The sequence below is a fragment of the Oncorhynchus mykiss genome, chromosome 5 (assembly GCF_057628025.1).
Source record: "Oncorhynchus mykiss isolate SJ-2025 chromosome 5, ASM5762802v1, whole genome shotgun sequence".
In the NCBI taxonomy this organism is placed as follows: domain Eukaryota; kingdom Metazoa; phylum Chordata; class Actinopteri; order Salmoniformes; family Salmonidae; genus Oncorhynchus; species Oncorhynchus mykiss.
Window position 1 is genome coordinate 9,907,106 of NC_143026.1, and position 21,064 is coordinate 9,928,169.

Sequence of the window (21,064 nt, forward strand, 5' to 3'; positions counted from 1 at the left end):
AAAGTTCGTTGGCTAATAACTCATACATTATCGTTACAAATGTTATTGCTAGATTATAGAAGAAACATAGGTGGCTACTTTTTCTCCATCCACCGGATGATTCGACATGGCTACAGTAGCTAGCTAGTTACACTGTATCCTGCAGGGAAGAGCATGTTCCACGACGTGCAGAAAGGAGTGTGGAAAGTGACTGATGAGCGCAAGCTGCATCTGTTCAACAGTTTCTACACTGTCCCATACGAGAAACAACAAGCGTTGATTCTCTCCGGCTTAGAACAGGTTAGAAATAAGACAAAACGCCTATTATTATAATAGCTATATTGAACACTTGCATAGTTTAACTTTGACAGTAATGATACGTACATTAACGTTAACTCTAAAAGTGCTGTGTTACACAATGGTGCAATACAAACTCATTCTGTGTATAGATTGGGAGTGTTTTGTAGTTCTATGGTATGTTCACATTGAGGGCTTCATTTTAAATGAGACTAAGATTTCATGACTCAACTTTTAAGAAAAGTCATCATTGCTAAAGTTGATAGACCACCTTTAAATGAACCTACATACAAATGAATTAACTACATATTGCATTTAAGTTATTTACATGAAGGGCATCTGTACTTGAAAGTACAGGTGTTAAAAAAGGACATCTTACAAGAGTCATGCAAAATGTCACATATACTGTTCTTCCACAAACTGAAATCATCACTGGAGATATACTGTTCTTCCACATTCTTAAAATTAAAACGGCAATAAAAAAAGTATTTTTTGAAATAACAAAAAAATATAAATTGTTGTTGGAAGATATGGGTATGGTGAATTATTTGTCAACCATAAAACACCTAACGTGGTACACACAATTAATAATATAAAAATAACTGATTATCTTAAAATGGAAAAATTGTCACATATATGGTTCTTCGTCTGTAGGATTCATATGATGAACAGAGAGTAGCAGCAGCGTAAAAGAGGGGTTGGGGGAAGCACACAATGCAAATAGTCCGGGTAACCATTTGGTTACCTGTTCAGGAGTCTTAAGGCTTGGGGGTAAAAACTGTTGAGAAGCCTTTTTGTCCTAGACTTGGCACTCCGGTACCGCTTGCCATGTGGTAATAGAGAGAACAGTCTATGACTGGGAGGCTGGGGTCTTTGACAATTTTTAGGGCCTTCCTCTGACACCGCCTGGTGTAGAGGTCCTGGATGGCAGGCAGCTTTGCCCCAGTGATGTCCTGGGCCGTACGCACTACCCTCTGAAGTGCCTTGCTGTACCAGGCAGTGATGCAACCAGTCAGGATGCTCTCGATGTTGCAGCTGTAGAACCTTTAGAGGATCTCCGGACCCATGCCAAATCTTTTTAGTTTCCTGAGGGGGAATAGGCTTTGCCGTGCCCTCTTCACGACTGTCTTGGAGTGTTTGGACCAATCTCGTTTGTTGTTGATGTGAACACCAAGGAATTTGAAGCTCTCAACCTGCTCCACTACAGCCCTGTCGATGAGAATGGGGACGTGCTCGGTGCTCCTTTTCCTGTAGTCCACAATCATCTCCTTAGTCTTGGTTACGTTGAGGAATAGGTTGTTATTCTGGCACCACCCGGCCAGGTCTCTGACCTCCTCCCTATAGGCTGTCTCGTCGCTGTCGGTGATCAGGCTAACACTGTTGTGTCGTCAGCAAACTTAATGATGGTGTTGGAGTTGTGCCTGGCCATGCAGTCGTGGGTGAATAGGGAGTACAGGAGGGGACTGAGCACACACCCCTGGGGAGCTCCAGTGTTGAGGATCAGCTTGGCAGATCTGTTGCTACCTACCCTCACCACCTGGGGGCGGCCTGTCAGGAAGTCCAGGATCCAGTTGCAGAGGGAGGTGTTTAGTCCCAGGATCCTTAGCTTGGTGATAAGCTTAGAGGGTACTATGGTGTTGAACGCTGAGCTGTAGTCAATGAACTGCATTCTCACATAGGTGTTCCTTTTGTCCAGGTGTGAAAGGGAGTGTGTAGTGCAATAGAGATTGCATCATCTGTGGCACTGTTTGGGTGGATTGCAAATTGGAGTGGGTCTAGGGTTTCTGGAATAATGGTGTTGATGTGAGCCATTACCAGCCTTTCAAAGCACTTCATGGCTACGGACGTGAGTGCTACGGGTCTGTAGTCATTTAGGCAGGTTGCCTTTTGTGTTCTTGGGCACAGGGACTATGGTGGTCTGCTTGAAACATGTTGGTATTACAGACTCAATCAGGGACATGTTGAAAATGTCAATGAAGACACCTGCCAGTTGGTCAGCACATGCCCGGGAGCACACGTCCTGGTAATCCGTCTGGCCCCACAGCCTTGTGTATGTTGACCTGTTTAAAGATCTTACTCACGTCGGCTACGGAGAGCGTGATCACACAGTCATCCAGAACAGCTGATGATTCGTCCCAGGGCATAGTGGGATTTCTTGTATACCTTACTATATCATATCTTACACCTTACTATGCCTTAATATACTATATATCTTACTACACATTACTATATCTTACTCTACTGTATCTTACTATACTATGTCTTACTATACTACACTGAACACAAATATAAATGCAACAATTACTAAGATTTTATGAATTACAGTTCATATAAAAAAAAAAATGAACTAGGCAAGTCAGTTAAGAACAAATTCTTATTTACAATTACGGCCTACCCCGGCCAAACCCGGACGACGCTGGGCCAATTGTGCACAGCCCTATAGGACTCCCAATCACGGCCAAATGTGATACAGCCTGGATTCGAACCAGGGACTGTAGTGGCACCTCTTGCACTGAGATGCAATGCCTTAGACGAGCAGCGGTCAATTGACTGAAATCAGTCAATTGAAATACATCTATTTAGGCCCTAATCTATGGATTTTACATGACTGGGAATACAGATATGTATCTGTGGGTCACAGAAACCTTAAAAAAAACGTAGGGGTGTGGGATCAGAAAACCAGTCAGTATTGTGGCCTGAGGAATGTTATCCCACTCTCCTTCAATGGCTGTGCGAAGTTGCTCGATATTGGTGGGAACTGAAACACGGTGTCATACACGTCTATCCAGAGCATTGCAAACATGCTCAGTGGGTCACACATCTGGTAAGTATGCAGTCCATGGAAGAACTGGAACAATTTCAGCATTCAGATCCTTGCGACATGGGGCTGTGCATTATCATGCTGCAACATGAGGTGACATCACTAAACTGCTCGCCCATACGACGCCATTCAAGCTATCTGCCCAGTACAGTTTAAACTATAGCTTACTATACTATGCTACAGCTTACTATACTATATCTTACTATGCTATAATGTCTGGTGAGTATGCAGTCCATGGAAGAACTGGGACATTTTCAGCTTCCAGGAACAGATCCTTGGATCCTTGGGGCCGTGCATTATCATGCTGAAACATGAGGTGATGTCGGTAGATGAATGGCACGACAATGGGCCTCAGGATCTCATCCCGGTATTTCTGTGCATTCAAATCGTCATGGATAAAATGCAATTGTGTTAGTTGTCCGTAGCTTATGCCTGCCCATACCATAACCCCACCGCCACCATGGAGCACTCTGTTCACAACGTTGACATCAGCAAACTGCTCACCCACACGATGCCATACAAGCTGTCTGCCATCTGCCCGGTACAGATGAAAGCGGGATTCATCTGTGAAGAGCACACTTCTCCATGTGCCAGTGGCCATCAAAGTCAGTTATGACGCCGAACTGTAGTCAGATCAAGACCCTGGGCTGGTGTGGTTACACGTGGTCTGAGTTTGTGAGGCAGGTTGGACGTACTACCAAATTCTCTAAAACGCTGTTGGAGGCGGCTTATGGTTGAGAAATTAACATTAAATTCTCTGGCAACAACTCCGGTGAACATTCCTGCAGACAGCATGCCAATTGCACGCTCACACAAAACTTTGTGTAGCACCTGTGGCATTGTGACAAAACTGCACGTTTTAGAGTGGTCTTTTATTGCCCCAGCACAAGGTGCATCTGTGTAATCATTCTGTTTAATCAGCTTCTTGATAGGCCACACCTGTCAGGTGGATGGATTATCTTGGCTAAGGATAAATGCTCACTAACAGGGATGTAAACAAATAAGCTTTTTGTGAGAACATTTCTGGGATATTTTAATTCAGCTCATGAAACATGGGACGAACACTATATTATCTTACTATAACATATCTTACTAAACTATATACACTACCGTTCAAAAGTTTGGGGTCACTTAGAAATGTCCTTGTTTTTGAAAGAAAATCAACTTTTTGGTCCGTTAAAAGAACATCAAATTGATCAGAAATACGGTGTAGACATTGTTAATGTTGTAAATGACTCTTGTAGCTGGAAACGGCTGATTTTTTATGGAATATCTACATAGGCCCATTATCAGCAACCATCACTCCTGTTTTCCAATGGCACGTTGTGTTTGCTAATCCAAGTTTACCATTTTAAAAAGGCTAATTGATCATGAGAAAACCCTTTTGCAATTATGTTAGCCCCGCTGAAAACTGTTGTTCTGATTAAAGAAACAAAGTCTATTCATGTTCTGAGAAATGAAGACTATTCCATGCGAGAAATTACCAAGAAACTGAAGATCTCGTACAACACTGTGTACTACTCCCTTCACAGAACAGCGCAAACTGTCTCTAACCAGAATAGAAAGAGTGAGAGGCGTCGGTGCCCAAATGAGCAAGAAGACAAGTACATTAGTGTGTCTAGTTTGAGAAACAGACGCCTCACAAGTCCTCAACTGGCAGCTTCATTAAATAATACCCGCAAAACACCAGTCTCAACGTGAACCGTGAGGAGGCGACTCCGGGATGCTGGCCTTCTAGGCAGAATTCCTCTGTCCAGTGTCTATGTTCTTTTGCCCATCTTAATATTTTATTTTTATTGGCCAGTCTGCGATATGTCTTTTTCTTTGCAACTCTGCCTAGAAGGCCAGCATCCCAGAATCGCCTCTTCACTGTTGACGTTATAGCTAGCTAGCGAACATTAGCATGCTGGATAATTAGATAACGTTAGGTGTATGATCTATGTAGTAATATTATTTGAATCAGAAATATATTTGCATTGCTAGTTATAGCCTAATGTTAGCTAGCTAGCTAACATTAAACCTGGTTTGTTAGTTTTAGCTACCTGCAGATTCATACTACAGCTATGTCACTCAGTTTGTATTGGTAGTAGTATGAGTTGGGATTATGCCGCTGCATTGTTTAGCTAGCCACGTTGAAACAAAAGTCTTCACTTCACCACATGACCAATCAAGTTAGCCAGGTGTGTCTGTGGGTGATTACCTATTCTATTTACTGAGCATGTGTACATGTCTAGACAATAGCATTTCTTTCACATGACCTATCAATTTAGACAAGTGGGTCTAGGTAAGCGTTATCTAATAATTATAAAAACATTTTATCTGGACACTTTCTGTTTTTGATATAGCTACTATGCAAGTAACCAATTCACTGTATCGTTTACACCTTCTGTATCCTGTGCATGTGACAAATAAACATAGATTATATTTGATATAGTGAGTGAGACGGTAAAATGAAGAACAACATGACCTGCACCAAAGTCAGATAAGGATATAAGCCAAGGCCTAGATAGTGTATTTTTACCTGGAGTTTTTGCCTATTGTAGGCTACTACTTTTACCACTTTTAGTCTTGAAATCTTTGGTCGTTTACTACACTACTCACTCTGTTTAGCACATGGCCTCACATGTGAATCCTTAAAGAAATGGGTGGGGCTAACACGGAACCCAAACCGGCTATGCGCGTGCGCCATCGTGCATACATTTATTTTGTCCCCCTACACCAAATGCGATCAGGACACGCAGGTTAAAATATCAAAACAAACTCTGAACCAATGAGATTAATTTGGGGACAGGTCGAAAAGCATTAAACATTTATGGCAATTTAGCAAGTTTGCTTGCACTTGCTAGCTAATTTGTCCTATTTAGCTAGCTTGCGGTTGCTAGCTAATTTGTCCTGGGATATAAACATTGTTATTTTACCTGAAATGCACAAGGTCCTCTACTCCGACAATTAATCCACACATAAAAACGGTCAACCGAATCGTTTCTAGTCATCTCTCCTCCTTCCAGGCTTTTTCATCGTTTAACCTCTAGCGACGAGCAATCCCGTATCCGGGAGCGAAATCATAGCCTCAAGCGCATTACCATAACGCAACGTTTCCTATTCATGAAAATCGCAAATGAAATGAAATAAATATATATTTTTTTTTTTTTACCTTTATTTAACCAGGTAGGCAAGTTGAGAACAAGTTCTCATTTACAATTGCGACCTGGCCAAGATAAAGCAAAGCAGTTCGACAGATACAACAACACAGAGTTACACATGGAGTAAAACAAACATACAGTCAATAATAAAGTATAAACAAGTCTATATACAATGTGAGCAAATGAGGTGAGAAGGGAGGTAAAGGCAAAAAAAGGCCTTGGTGGCAAGGTAAATACAATATAGCAAGTAAAACACTGGAATGGTAGTTTTGCAATGGAAGAATGTGCAAAGTAGAAATAAAAATAATGGGGTGCAAAGGAGCAAAATAAATAAATTAATTAAATACAGATGGGAAAGAGGTAGTTGATAGGGCTAAATTATATGTGGGCTATGTACAGGTGCAGTAATCTGTGAGCTGCTCTGACAGTTGGTGCTTAAAGCTAGTGAGGGAGATAAGTGTTTCCAGTTTCAGAGATTTTTGTAGTTCGTTCCAGTCATTGGCAGCAGAGAACTGGAAAGAGAGGCGGCCAAAGAAAGAATTGGTTTTGGGGGTGACTAGAGAGATATACCTGCTGGAGCGTGTGCTACAGGTGGGAGATGCTATGGTGACCAGCGAGCTGAGATAAGGGGGGACTTTACCTAGCAGGGTCTTGTAGATGACATGGAGCCAGTGGGTTTGGCGACGAGTATGAAGCGAGGGCCAGCCAACGAGAGCGTACAGGTCGCAATGGTGGGTAGTGTATGGGGCTTTGGTGACAAAACGGATTGCACTGTGATAGACTGCATCCAGTTTGTTGAGTAGGGTATTGGAGGCTATTTTGTAAATTACATCGCCAAAGTCGAGGATTGGTAGGATGGTCAGTTTTACAAGGGTATGTTTGGCAGCATGAGTGAAGGATGCTTTGTTGCGAAATAGGAAGCCAATTCTAGATTTAACTTTGGATTGGAGATGTTTGATATGGGTCTGGAAGGAGAGTTTACAGTCTAACCAGACACCTAAGTATTTGTAGTTGTCCACGTATTCTAAGTCAGAGCCGTCCAGAGTAGTGATGTTGGACAGGCGGGTAGGTGCAGGTAGTGATCGGTTGAAGAGCATGCATTTAGTTTTACTTGTATTTAAGAGCAGTTGGAGGCCACGGATATTCAAACACAAGCTTAGCCTTTTGTTAACAACACTGTCATCTCAGATTTTCAAAATATGCTTTTCAACCAAAGCTACACAAGCATTTGTGTAAGAGTATTGATAGCCTAGCATAGCATTAAGCCTAGCATTCAGCAGGCAACATTTTCACAAAAACAAAAAAGCATTCAAATAAAATAATTTACCTTTGACAAACTTCGGATGTTTTCAATGACGGGACTCTGAGTTAGATAGCAAATGTTCATTTTTTCCAAAAATATTATTTGTGTAGGTGAAATAGCTCCGTTTTGTTCATCACGTTTGGCTAAGAAAAAGACCGGAAAATGCAGTCCCTACAACGCCAAACTTTTTTCCAAATTAGCTCCAAAATATCGACAGAAACATGGCAAACGTTGTTTAGAATCAATCCTCAAAGTGTTTTTCACATATCTACTCGATAATATATCAGTCGTGACTGTTGGTTTCTCATCAAAAGCGAACAGAAAAATACTGCAGCTGGAGATTACGCAATGATTGCAACGGAGGACACCAAGCTGGTAGATGTAGTCTCTTAAGGTCAATCTTCCAATGATATGCCTACAAATACGTCACAATGCTGTAGACACCTTGGGGAAAACATGGAAAACGTAAGCTGACTCTAGCTCCTTCACAGCCATATAAGGAGTCATTGGCATGAGGCGGTTTCAAAAAATGCGGCACTTCCTGATTGGATTTTTATCTGGGTTTCGCCTGTAACGTCAGTTCTGTGGCACTCACAGACAATATCTTTGCAGTTTTGGAAACGTCAGAGTGTTTTCTTTCCAACGCTGTCAATTATATGCATAGTCGAGCATCTTTTCGTGACAAAATGTCTTGTTTAAAACGGGAACGTTTTTCATCCAAAAATTAAAAGAGCGCCCCCTATATCGAAGAGGTTAACTTATATGGTGATTGGCATCTAAACTTTCATAGTATTACCACGACAACCGGAAACAGTTAGTCTTTCAATCACAAACGTGGGTATAACCAATGAGGAGATGGCACGTGGGTACCTGCTTCTATAAACCTCTCGCGCAAACGACGCGAGCGGTGTAGTCAGGGTATAAGGCTTAAGAGGGTGTGAACTATGCTGAACGGGTGTAGACAAAGGAGAGCTCTCCAGTAGGTGTACCAAAATATTCAAGGGGCATTTTCTCAAAAGTGGGGTTACAAGTTCATTAACTTACAAAGCATAATTACTTACCCATTGTTCTTCAACTGCATTGTATGATATACCATTTTCTAGCTCTGAGTCTCTACTTTTATCCAATGTAAAAAACACAATTTCAAATGTTGCTACATAGGATGAATGTCAATATGATCATCATAACACTTCCTGTGTATAGTTCTATATCTTCGCTCAATACTTTATTGAACATTATTAAGTAAATATTATGTACATCATTTAATATGAGATATCTAGAAGAAGTGAATGTAATTTAGTGGAGTTCTTTATCAATAGTATTGACTGAGTTGAATGGACACAGCAGTCTACTTTAGCATTTCGGTATTGGTCTCATTACTTACAATGGAATATACAGTGCCTTCAGAAAGTATTCACACCCCTTGACTTTTTCCACATTTTGTTTACAGCCTGAATTTAAAATGGATTAAATATAAATGTAGATGTTTTGTCACTGGCCTACACACAATACCCCATTATGTCAAAGTTGAATTATGTTTTTAGAATTGTTTACCTTTTAATCAAACTGTCTTGAGTCAAGTATTCAACCCCTTTGTTATGGCAAACTTTTTTTTTTTTATATTTGTTTTAACAAATCACATAAGTTGTATGGACTAACTCTGTGTGCAATAATAGTGTTTAACATGATTTTAGAATGACTACCTCATCTCTGTACCCCATACATACAATTCATTATCTGTCAGGTCCCTCAGTTGAGCCTTGAAATTCAAACACAGATTCAACCGCAAAGACCAGGGAGGTTTTCCAATGCCTCGCATGGAAGGGTACCTATTGGTAGATGGGTAATAAAAAAAGCAGACATTGAATATCCCTTTGAGCATGGTGAAGTTATTAATTACACTTTGGATTACACTTTACACCCAGGCACTACAAACATACAGGCATCCTTCCTAACTCAGTTACCAGAGAGGAAGGAAACCGCTCAGGGATTTCACCGTGACATTAAAATAGTTTAGAGTTTAATGGCTGTGATAGGAGAAAACTGAGGATGGATCAACTACATTGTAGTTACTCCACAATACTAACCTAAATGACAGAGTGAAAATAAGAAAGCCTGTACAGAATAAAAACTATTCCAAAACATATAACCTGTTTGCAATCAGGCACTAAAGTAAAACCGCTAAAAGAGTGTCAAAGAAATTAACTTTATGTCCTGAATACAAAGCATCACTGAGTACCACATTATCATGCATGGTGGTGCCTCCATCATGTGATGGATATGCTTGTCATCGGCAAGGGCTGGGGAGTTTTTGGGATAAAAATACACAGAATAGATCTAAGCACAGGCAAAAATCCTACAGGAATACCTGGCTCAGTCTGCTTTCCAACAGACACTGGAGTTTCTTACCAAGAAAGTGAATGTTCCTGAGTGGCCTAGTTACGGTTTTGACTGAAATCGTCTTGGAAATCTATGGCTAGACTTGCGAATGGCTGTCTAGCAATGATCAACAACCAACTTGACAGAGCTTGAACCTGCAAATCCAGGTGTGCAAAGCTCTTAGGAGACTTACCCAGAAAGACTCACAGCTGTAATCGCTGCCAAAGGTGATTCTGACGTGTATTGACTCAAGGGGTGTGAATACTTATGTAAATGAGATATTTCTTCATTTAATTTTCAATACATTTATTTTAACAATGTTTTCACTTTGTCATTATGGGGTTTTGTTTGTAGATGGGTGAGAAAAATATATATTTAATACATGTTTTATTCAGACTAACGCAACAAAATGTGGAATAAGTCAAGGGGTATGAATACTTTGAAGGCACTGGAGACCTCACATACAGCCAACTTAAATGATATGGTTTTGAGTAACTGCATTTTTAGGTGAGTTGATTGTATTGAACTGTAAGCTATTGTCCCTCAAAACACAAATTGTGAAAATCATACCGTACTTCCAAATTCTGATCAAACTCTTTACACAAAGCATTGGGCGACTTAAACCGCAGCAAAACCAAACCATAAACAATCTTGTATTAACCCAGTGTTCTCCCCAAATAATGTAAAGAGGTGCTGGCCCACATTGTGAACTGGCTACACAACCACAAAAAAAAATTAAATAAAGGAATAATAATGTTTTACTTTATTATACTTTGTTATTACATTTTTTACTCTAGATTGCAGAAAATTGCATTTACCATGTTATAAAAAAAACGCTAAAATCTCTGAGTTCTCCGGGCCTCATCACCATCTTGTTAAGAAATACTGGGGAGAACCCTGTAACCACAATTGACAGCCTATGTGAACTGTGCAGTATTTGCATGAATGGTGTATTGAAGGCACTGCTTGAATGGTAAATCGAAGAATCATGTCACTGTATTTAATATTTTCTGATTTAAAAAGGCCCAGTGCGGTCAAAAAACAGATTTCCTATCTTTTATTGTATTTCCACGCTATAAGGCTAGAACAATACTGTGAAATGGTGAAAATGATGATACTGCCTTTATAGCGTAAGAGCTGCTTGGAAAGACTAGCCTGATAACGACCTGAAGACATACAGTCTAAGCTTGATAACGACCTGACTTCGGTCCTAGCCTGATGACAACCTGAAAGACCATAGACCTAGCCTGATAACAACCTGAGACTATAGTCTAAGCCTGATAACGACCTGACTTCGGTCCTAGCCTGATAACAACCTGAAAGACCATAGTCCTAGCCTGATAACCTACGGTCTAAGCCTGATAACAACCTGAAAGACTATAGTCCTAGCCTGATAACAACCTAAGACTACGGTCTAAGCCTGATAACGACCTGAAAGACTACGGTCCTAGCTTGATAACAGCCTGGAAAACTACGGTCCTAGCCTGATAACAACCTAAAAGACTACAGTCCTAGCCTGATAACAACCTGAAAGACTACAGTCCTAGCCTGATAACAACCTGAAAGACTACGGTCCTAGCCTGATAACAGCCTGAAAGACCATGGTCCTAGACTGATAACAACCTAAAAGACCCACGGTCCTAACCTGATAACAACCTGAAAGACCATGGTCCTAGCCTGATAACAGCTTGAAAGACTACGGTCCTAGCCTGAAAGACTATGGTCCTAGCCTGAAAGACTACGGTCCTAGCCTGAAAGACTACGGTCCTAGCCTGATAACAGCCTGAAAGACTACGGTACTAGCCTGATAACAACCTGAAAGACTACGGTCCTAGCCTGAAAGACTACAGTCCTAGCCTGATAACAGCCTGAAAGACTACGGTCCTAGCCTGAAAGACCACGGTCCTAGCCTGAAAGACTACGGTCCTAGCCTGATAACAGCCTGAAAGACTACGGTCCTAGTCTGATAACAGCCTGAAAGACCATGGTCCTAGCCTGATAACAACCTAAAAGACTACGGTCCTAGCCTGATAACAGCCTGAAAGACTGCGGTCTTAGCCTGATAACACCTTGAAAGACTACCGATCCTAGCCTGCTAACAGCCTGAAAGACGACTACAGTCATAGCCTGATAACAGCCTGAAAGACTACCGATCCTAGCCTGCTAACAGCCTGAAAGACTACGGTACTAGCCTGATAATGACCTGAAAGACTACGGTCCTAGCCTGATGACAACTTCAAAGATTATGGTCCTAGCCTGATAAAGACCTGACTACGGTCCTAGCCTGACAACCTGACTACGGTCTAAGCCTGATAACAACCTGAAAGACTACAGTCTAAGCCTGTGCACCAGCCTAGGGTGAAAAACTGGGTCAAATGAACATGGCCCTGGCCATATTCTACAGGAACACCAGAGTAGCTCTGATGCAATGCATCAAGCCCGCTGGAGAGGGACAGAACGCACAATCGAGAGGGATTGAGAGCCGTTGTTGCTTCGCCAGGCACCTCTACCCGTCAATACATGCTCTAACAGATTGATAGTCAGTATTCAGCATTCATGAAAGTATGCCTTATTTACTTTGAAGAACTACTAAAATAGTGATTTTGTCAGACAGCATAGTTGGGTGCTCTACAGCCAGCTACTAGCCCATTAGGATGACTGGTTGGAGAGCACAGAGATAGATGGCTGGCTGCTACTGCCTGATCAGAGATGATGAATGAAATAAAAAGAAAGTAATTTAATATATAAAAAGTAATATACACAACAACTTAAATATTTTCGTAAAAGTAATGTGAATAAATGATGGTTAGCAAGTGATAAGCAATAGGCCTAACAGGCACACAGCTAGCACAATGGGTTTTTAATTAATTGTTTTATTGTGTGTTGTTTAAGGTTGGCACAATTATCATATAATAATAGAGTAACCAACAATAATGGACAATAAACGTGAACTAAAAACAAAAATGTGTCATAATTGTTTTCATAGATTTATTTTAGGAGAAAGGGAGATTCAACTTTATATTCAAGAAGATAATAACAGTATTTCAGTTTTACAAGCAGAACGGAACGGAAGCTTCATTTCCTTAAGTTAAGACAATAAACGTGGCTATTAGCATGTCAATTAATCATAACCCCAAATTCCATAATCGTCACAGTCCTAGTGTTGTTTTAGCAGTCAATTCTATAATCGTCACAGTCCTAGTGTTGTTAGAGCAGTCAATTCCATAATGTATTTATTGTAAAAAATATATATATAATAAAACTGTGACTATATAAACCTAACCAACCTCAAAAAACACTAATCACTACACATTCGTCAAGGTGTTGGAAGGAACGACGGCTCTGCTCTTCCTCCTTTGCAGTCTGGGCCGGCAGACTGAAATACACAGCGGCCACAGATGGCTTTGGAGAAAGGTGTGAAAGTCTGACTGAGGACATGGCTGAGTAGAAAGACCAGCACAAAAACGAGAATGCAAAAGGATATTGGAGTATAGAATTGCAGAATTTTTAGGTCTTTCCTAAAAAAAAATCTGGCTAACAAGTCTGTAAATTCGATGCGAGACAGAATTGGCTGACGTGTAAAGTGTTAGTCAGTAGCTTAAATACAAAAACTGTTAGATGAAATCTCATTCATTGGTATCATTTCATTAATAATAATAATAATAATAATTTGTGCTTTCAGCCATAAGTACATTTTTCAACAAAAAACCTGTTCGGTCTTTGGACACATCATCACATCTTGGGAATAACCTGGATACCAAGTAAACAATAGCAGGATCATTTTGATTAGGCAACATTTTGCCAACAGCAGGCTGTCTTTGTTATTGCAGTAGGCCTAAGTAAACAAGGCAACAACCAAGCAATCTCTCGTATTATCTCCTCAATATGAAATGGAGTGCAGAGCATCTATGAGTCATAGCCAGGCATGACTTGCTATAAACAGTCATTTACCGATGGCGAAACAGGAAAAGTATAGATTAACTCTGTTTTTTTTTTCCTTCACATTAACTAGCCTAAACAAATCCTATTTAATGGTGGACCTAGGTTAAATACATTTATGAGGTCTGCAGTCGCCTCTTCTTTGTAAGCTCTGTCGCCCTAACCTAGTATAAAAGGGGTTTTCCACCGGCAAAACTGTTATGAAAAAGGAATGAAAACATTTATAGCTGATCATCAAATTTTCCTCACATTTTCAAATGAATAGGCTATTTCCAAAAGCATTCTTCTAATTAAAAAAACCTTTTCCCCATCAATTCACCGTCACATCAGGACAATGGAAAAACCCACAGAGCCATTCAGGGAGGGAATCGCAACATCATTTCCCATTGATCCACTCTCTCTCGCTCTCTCCCGCCTTTCTCCATCTCACTCATAGACCCCTGGAAACTGCAAACATCAATCAGCCACTCCATTGAGTCTGCCCGGGCCACTACGTTGAATGGACTTACTAGTGCTCCACAAACCAGCGTAAATAACAAACGTGCACAATCAATGCACCTGCTGCCTGAGTAACTTGAAACTCCCCGGTCCCTAGCCTATGTCAGTCACATTTGGGCTAACCTAACAATATGAAACACAACATGCATTTTTTCTACTAAGTTTGCCTGTCTGGTTGGACTAGAAGCAGGCCTATCCTCCCTGGTTCAATGTCACATTCCAGTAGCTCGAAACAGCAACAAAGAGTTTGGCTCTATGACAAAAAGCTATCAAAGAAGTCTTACTGTGTCGAGAAGCATTTGGAGTTCTCCTAGCGCGCCGCTAACCCTCAGGGATGTATCCTTGCTCCAGTTATAGGGCTAAGCTGCTTACCTGGTTGTCACTTTGGCTTGAGGAGTCGCTGTAGGATGGTCACAAAGGCCTGAGAGAGAGAGAGAGAGAGAGAGAGAGAAACACAGAGAGTTCTGATTTTCAATTGCCTAGTGTGCTTCACCAGTGGGAGAGCGAGTCAGAGCAAGAGAGATTGAGACGGAGGGGGTGAGAGTCAAAGGAGGAGAGAGACTGGGAGGGGGATGCTCAGAATTACCTCAGCATGCCCACTGACATCATCGCTCAAAGACTGGCTACAGAGGAAACTATGGTAACCGTTTCCATGCGCTTACACAGTCAAGCCCTTTTAATTGTCAGAGCAACCATGGAGCTTGAGCAACCAGAGCCATGCCTTGACTTCCTAGATATACCCTATAACAAGATCTGTACTGTAGGCATTAGGCAATAATACAGGCTAGATGGTTTTGGAAGAGGTGGAAATTATTATCGGTTTATAGCCTAGAATTGTTTTTCACATCACGCTCAAATGGGTTCTTCATAATGTCAGTGTCAACTTTCTTTTTTAATTAAAATGGTAAAATCCTAATATGATAGCAGATTCACGACAGAGAGAGAAAGAGAGAGATAGAAGGCAGCAGGGCGATTAACATTATAATGAATCCTCACGAAAGCTCAGTCTAATTTGAAATGGAGGCGTCCATTGTGGCAAATCTCTGTTGGATTGGCTATTCAATTCATTTCCTTATAGTGGCACTGGTGTGGGTTGAGGAATTGTGAAGCTTTTGCAGAAAATACTATATTGACTAAACCGTCCTGATGAATATAATGGATAAATGCACATAATGAAGATTATGTTAATAAACATTTTTGTTCAACTGTTCAATGTTGGTGAAAAGGCCAACATACAATTTCATTACATTTTTTATTTAACTAGGTAAGCCAGTAGAAGCCATGGTTCCCATTAAAGACAACATAACAAGTAGTATATTTCACTCAAATGTCCAAAACAATCAATCACGCAGATGGTCTAGCGACACTGTATATTATTCTACCACAGATATAGATATTTAGATTTCAAATAAGCTGAGCTGTATAGCAACCATTCAAAGACACAAATTCCATCCTTCATTTGATTAGCAAGAAAAATATTATTCTAAGGAGAAACTTTGTTGTTATTTGTCAATTATATAAACAATTATCCAAGCCACACACATTAAAAACAGGACATATCAACCTCTACAGAAAATTGGATAAATCTTTATACATAAGTTCTTATACCTGTGTAGTAACTTTGTATATTGGTAGCAAGTTGTTTTTTGACACATTTTATTAGTAGAAACCTAATTGCATTATATTTGCATTTTATTTCAGTCCATAGCCTAATGTTCAGTCCATAGCCTAATGTTCAGTCCATAGCCTAATGTTCAGTCCATAGCCTAATGTTCAGTCCATAGCCTAATGTTCAGTCCATAGCCTAATGTTCAGTCCATAGCCTAATGTTCAGTCCATAGCCTAATGTTCAGTCCATAGCCTAATGTTCAGTCCATAGCCTAATGTTCAGTCCATAGCCTAATGTTCAGTCCATAGCCTAATGTTCAGTCCATAGCCTAATGTTCAGTCCATTGCCTAATGTTCAGTCCATAGCCTAATGTTCAGTCCATAGCCGAATGTTCAGTCCATAGACTAATGTTCAGTCCATAGCCTAATGTTCAGTCCATAGCCTAATGTTCAGTCCATAGCCTAATGTTCACTCCATAGCCTAATGTTCACTCCATAGCCTAATGTTCACTCCATAGCCTAATGTTCAGTCCATAGCCTAATGTTCAGTCCATAGCCTAATGTTCAGTCCATAGCCTAATGTTCAGTCCATAGACTAAATGTTCAGTCCATAGCCTAATGTTCAGTCCATAGCCTAATGTTCAGTCCATAGCCTAATGTTCAGTCCATAGACTAAATGTTCAGTCCATAGCCTAATGTTCAGTCCATAGACTAAATGTTCAGTCCATAGCCTAATGTTCAGTCCATAGCCTAATGTTCAGTCCATAGCCTAATGTTCAGTCCATAGCCTAATGTTCATGCCCCTGCTCTTTTTGTCTTAAAGCGACAACAAGCAGTAGAAACAATAAAGCAGCCTCCCCAACCCTGTTTGGGTAAAAAGCTGAGGGATGGGGCTGGAGAAATTGAATCACGCTCAAATGTGTAGACAGAGCTATGGATGCAAGCCTTGGCCATACGTGGTCTCAACATTATAGTTTTAACCATGTTTTGAGGCTGTTTGATAACATTTTCTTTGTTTACAAACACTGGAGTAAAACAAGCTTATATTTTGGGTTCTGATGGGGTATGACAGTTGAACTAAACTCACAGAGGCACTTGGAAATTATATTCTTCATGAATCAAACGGGTACATATCATTAATTTAGAAATCCAAAAATGGACATAGCAACTACAAAATGCCCCTTTAAGTTCCAAAAGCTCAGTAAAAACACAGAAGAGGTAACCAAGGCAAGTTACAAGGGCTATAAAGCTGAAGCATCTGTTTGTCGAAAGAATTGAGGTAATATGTACACTAGAGTTCAAAAGTTTGGGGTCACTTAGAAATGTCCTTGTTTCCCATGAAAACATACATGAAATGAGTTGAAAAAATGAATAGGAAATAGTCAAGATTTTGACAAGGTTATAATTAATGATTTTTAATTGAAACAATAATTGTGTCCTTCAAACTTTGCTTTTGCCAAAGAATCCTCCATTTGCAGAAATTATAGCCTTGTAGACCTTTAGCATTTTATTTCAATTTGTTGAGGTAATCTGAAGAGATTTCACACCATGCTTCCTGAAGCACCACCCACAAATTGGATTGGCTTGATGGGCACTTCTTACGTACCATACGGTCAAGCTGCTCCCACAACAGCTCAATAGGGTTGAGATCTGGTTACTGTGCTGGTCACTCCATTATAGACAGAATACCAGCTGACTGCTTCTTCCCTAAATAGTTCTTGCATAGTTTGGAGCTGTGCTTTGGGTCATTGTCCTGTTGTAGGAGGAAATTGGCTCCAATTAAGCGACGTCCACAGGGTATGGCATGGCGTTGAAAAATGGAGTGATAGCCTTCCTTCTTCAAGATCCCTTTATACCCTGTACAAATATCTCACTTTACCACCACCAAAGCATCCCCAGACCATCACAATGCCTCCACCATTCTTGATAGATGGCGTCAAGCACTCCTCCAGCATCTTTACATTTGTTTCTGCGTCTCACAAATGTTCTTCTTTGTGATCCGAACACCTCAAACTTAGATTTGTCTGTCCATAACACTTTTTTCCAATCTTCCTCTGTCCAGTGTGTGTGTTCTTTTGCCCATCTTAATCTTTTATATTTATTGGCCAGTCTGAGATACGGCTTTTGCTTTGCAACTCTGCCTAGAGGGCGGCAGGTAGCCTAGTGGTTAGAGTGTTGGGACTAGTAACCGAAAGGTTGCTAGATTGAATCGCCGAGCTGACAAGGTAAAAATCTGTCGATCTGACCATGAACAAAGCAGTTAACCCACTGTTCCTAGGCTGTCCTTGTAAATAAGAATTTGTTTTTAACTGACTTGCCTAGTAAAAAAACAAAAACAAATAGAAGGCCAGCATCCCGGAGTCGCCTCTTCACTGTTGACGTTGAGACTGGTGTTTTGCGGGTACTATTTAATAAAGATGCCAGTTAAGGCCATCTGTTTCTCTTGCTCAGTTGTGCACCGGGGCCTCCCACTCATCTTTCTATTCTGGTCAGAGCCAGTTTGCGTTGTTCTATGAAGGGAGTAGTACACGGTGTTGTACGAGATCTTCAGTTTTTTGGCAATTTCTTGCATGGAATAGCCTTCATTTCTCAGAACAAGAATAGACTGATGAGTTTCAGAAGAATGATCTTTGTTTATGGCCATTTTGAGCCTGTAATCAAACCCACAAATGCTGATGATCCAGATACTCAACTAGTCTAAAGGCCAGTTTTATTGCTTCTTTAATCAGGACAACAGTTTTCAGCTGTGCTAACATAATTGCAAAATTGTTTTCTCAATGTCAAGTAGCCTTTTAAAATGCTAAACTTGGATTAGCTAACAACGTGCCATTGGAACACAGGAGTGATGGTTGCTGATAACGGGCCTCTGTAGATATTCCATTTTAAAAAGTCAGCAGTTTCCAGCTACAATAGTCTTTCACAACATTAACAATGTCCACACTGTATTTCTGATCAATTTGGTGTTATTTTAAAGGACAAAAAAAATAGTTTTTTTTTTTAAACAAGGACATTTCTAAGTGACCCCAAACTTTTGAACGGCAGTGTACATGTAGGTAGTTATTAAAGTGACTATGCATAGATAATAACAGAGAGTAGCAGCAGCGTAAAAAAAAAGGTGTTCAGAGTCTGACAAATAAAACATGGGTTCGTACATATTGTTACCTAAGCACTTTATAGTACAATAATATACTCTCGCATCCTTGTGTGAGTGTCTTCAACGCAGACCTTCTAGAGACATTCTGGTATTTTTTTATTCAAAATGTGCAAGCAAGAAGATAACTCGCTCACTCACTCACTGACGGACCTCATCAATGCCCAACCACCAGCAACAGATGTCACCCTGCTAGTCTGAAACACTAACCCAAGGAAAAGCCAATATACAAGCTAAATAGATAGAGAAGCCATTGCTTATTGAACTTAGTCAATCTAGCTAACGTTAACTAATAACCGGCTGCTAGCTACTTTACTAGTTTGTGCTAGCCAAATTACTTAACAACATGCCAAAACACAAGGAGTGTATGTAGTTCGCTAGATAGACAGATGCCTAGAATATTTACTTTACATTTTAAAATGTTACCTTAATGATGGTTGACTACAGCTAGCTGTACCTTCAAGACAAGTAACTTTAGCTAGCTAACATTAGCCAGGTATCTAGCTAACTAGCTAATTATAACGTGTAAACTTTTTCTGACAATCTTTGACGACGTGAGTGAGAACATGTCGAAACTCAACTTTTGTATCTACTTTTGTATCTATCAAAGACGTGTTTTTTTCCACATCTGACACACATTCCATAGTTAAATATTAATCTGTCATGACATTGTAAACAATATTTTAAATGATATTTTACCTGTAAACATCACATTCTAGTCCCCCGCTAAACAACGTTCAGTCTGTCACGTATTTCCACGACCACGCCAGCAGTATGCAGTAGACCAAAGCAATCGTTGTAAATAGATCGATGTGAAGTACATCGAGTTGGGAATGGAATTGTAGAGGAGTGCGATAGGACGCACATCTGCAAAATGATAAAATCACAGCTGTGCCTCACAATATAACCCTTGTAACGTTTTACTGCAATTTATTTTCATAATCAACTTGTCCATTTTCTTCCCACAGATATCTGTTGTTGTTTTTTGTTCTCCCAAAATTGATTAGTAGGCCTAGTCTATCATTAAACCAAAGACACTGGTAACTAACTAACTGTTGCTTCTTCTGTGTGTGATCGAACAGTATATACATTTTTAATCATGATTTGAACCCTAAGTCTACTCCACAATTATGACAGCAGAATTTTCAAAATGATTTAAAAATGGATCCCTATCAGTACAGTGTATTTCAAGTTATGGATTTCAAGTTCTGCTTCTTTCAGTAACAGGTCTCTCATATTTTACATAAACCACACTTTCACCCACTCTTCAAAAGCCTTGTGTGTTTTGAAGCATATCCCGGTGGATTTTCTATGAAAATCCTGTTGTCAGGATTGTCTGGGAGAGTTGTGCTCAGGGAGACTTTGTCTTAACAATAGAAACAGCATGCACTGAGTGACAGTAGAGGGGATAAACAGAGGACTAAAGAGACTGTGCAGACAAAGGTCTGCAGGGTGACAGGCCATCAGTTGGACCTTATTCACCTGTGTGCTTTCCATTTGCAAGTAGAAGTGAAATCTCATGGGATATTGTATGAAACTTGGGGTAGGTTTTGTATGAAACTTTATTGGACATTCAATACTTTAAAACTAATGATGCTCTACTTAAGATTTTTTTTTTTTTAACTACTTGGGTTAACAACCAACAAATACAGTGAGGCGAAAATTGAGACTTTATCAGTATGTCATTTTTGTATTATTATTTATCCATAACCAGAATATACTTTTACGTCAGAAAGAAAAAAGTCACATACTTTATCGCTCCGATGCAATGCATGTATTAATGAATTTACAAAAGTTTCGACAGCCAGCTGCATTCCTTACAATTTTTTTGTACGAAATTCTGATCATGATTTACGACAACAGGGCTGGAGTGATATGTTTCCTGGCCCGCTCTTGTTCTCTGGTGGATTAGTAGTGGTCTTGGCTGTAGTCTTTGAAAGCTCAAG

General features: G+C 40.2%; 1 protein-coding gene across 4 annotated transcripts in view; it reads right to left on the reverse strand.

Moving 5' to 3' along the window:
- The window catches only part of pam (peptidylglycine alpha-amidating monooxygenase), a 157,377-nt gene extending 137,289 nt beyond the window's left edge, over positions 1-20,088 (reverse strand). For 2 of the 4 annotated variants that reach the window (XM_036976722.2, XM_036976718.2), the window contains exons 1-2: positions 19,818-20,088; positions 14,732-14,780 (exon numbers count right to left, since the gene is read on the reverse strand). The gene's annotated coding sequence lies outside the window, so the exon portion shown is untranslated. Of the gene's footprint in view, positions 1-14,643; positions 14,781-19,817 lie in introns of all 4 variants that reach the window. The other 2 variants (XM_090233666.1, XM_036976719.2) reach the window with 1 other exon arrangement.
- Between the last annotated feature and the right edge of the window lie 976 nt (positions 20,089-21,064).